We start from the raw sequence: 1,752 nt of genomic DNA on the forward strand, positions 1-1,752 counted from the left end.
GGTTCCGGCAAAAAATAAATAAATAAAAGAATATGTTTCCTAAGACACATAACTTTTATATGATGCTGCACAACTTTGTGAATACATTAAATACTAAATTATAAAAAAACCCAAAAACACAGAAAAAAGGGAAAAGAGACAAAATTCAACAATATATTCTATATAAGAAACACATTTAACTCAAAAAGATATTCATAGACTGAAGGTCAAAGGATGGAAAATAATACTCCATGCAACAGGAACCCTGAAAAAGAGCAGGAGTAGCTATTTTGTTTGAAGACAATGTGAACTTCAAACCAAGAATGATCAACAGAGATAAAGAAGGTCACTGCACACATGTTAGAGGAAAACTTCAAGAGGAAAAGATAACCATCACCAATATGTATGCACCAAACATAGGAGCAGTCAGCTACGTAACACAAATAGTAATAGAAAGAAAAGTAACATAAGCAATAACACAATTGTTACAGGGTACCTTAACGCCCCATCTCCACAAAGAGATAGATCAACAAGACAAAACATCAACGAAGAAATATCAGAACTGAACCAAATCTGTGATCAAATGGATTTAGTACATGTTTTCAAACTGTTACAGCCAACAACATCAAAATACACATTCTTCTCAGCTATATAGGGGAATTCTCTAAAATAGACAATATACTAGCCCACAAAATGTGCTTCAGTAGATGTAGATGAATTGAAATTACCCATGCACATTATTTGACGACAGTGCAATGAAATTGGAAATTAAAAGCGAAAGAAATTGCAAAAAATCCGTAAAAATATGGAAATTAAATAGCACCCTGAACAACCAATGGGTTACATATGAAATTAAAGTAGAAATTAGACTATATCTATAATTCAACACAAATGCAGATACAACATACTGGAACCAGTGGAATACAATAAAAAAGTCCTAAGGGGCAAATTTATAGGAGTGAATTCTCATATCAGGTAAACAGAATGAGCACAAATAAAGAACCTAATGTTACTCCTTAAGTTTCTAGAAAAGAAGATAAAATCAAGCCTACAGTGTACACAGGAAGGAAATTGTAAAGTTCAGAGCAGAAGTTAAAGCAATTGAGACTAAGAAAACAATACAGAGGCGCACAAATCCGTCGGCCTGAAGTGCGCAAACTGAGGCAACCTGGGGGCCGTGACTTGTTTCTCCGTGAAGTTTTTCTTTTAAGGCTGAGAAAATAACAAAACACATAAATCAGCAAGAATGAGATCCAGATAGTACTACAGATATGGAAGTTGTCACAGATACTGAAGAAGAACTTATGAGAGAATGTGAAGAGATGTGGAAAGACATGGAAGAAAATAAACTATCGCTTATTGGAACTGAGACTCTCAGTAATTCAAATGCTCAGCTATCGTTATTAATTATGTAAGTGAAGTGTTTGACAGCTGAACTCAGTCAGTGGCACAAAGAAACACCCTAAAATAACTCCTCTGACTGAAGATGTTCTGATAACATTAGGGAGACAAGAGTTCCAAAAATTGAGACATGATCTTGAAATGGTGCTATGTACTATTCAGTCAAAGAATGAAAAGTTAAAAGAAGACTTAGAAAGGGGGCAACAGTGGTTGGATGAACAGCAACAAATAATGAAATCTCTTAATGTACTACATGATGAATTGAAAAATCAGGTTGTGACTTTTTCTGAATCAAGAATCTTTAATGAACTCAAAACTAAAATCCTTAATATAAAAGAATTTAAGGAGAAACTTTTGATTACCTTGGGTGAG

The 1,752-nt window shown here is 34.0% G+C and overlaps 1 pseudogene; it reads left to right on the forward strand.

Moving 5' to 3' along the window:
* The first annotated feature begins 1,145 nt into the window (after nt 1-1,145).
* Nucleotides 1,146-1,752, forward strand: part of LOC101589596 — a 104,108-nt pseudogene continuing 103,501 nt past the window's right edge.

This window comes from Octodon degus, unplaced genomic scaffold (assembly GCF_000260255.1).
Source record: "Octodon degus isolate 3935 unplaced genomic scaffold, OctDeg1.0 scaffold00007, whole genome shotgun sequence".
Taxonomy (NCBI): Eukaryota; Metazoa; Chordata; class Mammalia; order Rodentia; family Octodontidae; genus Octodon; species Octodon degus.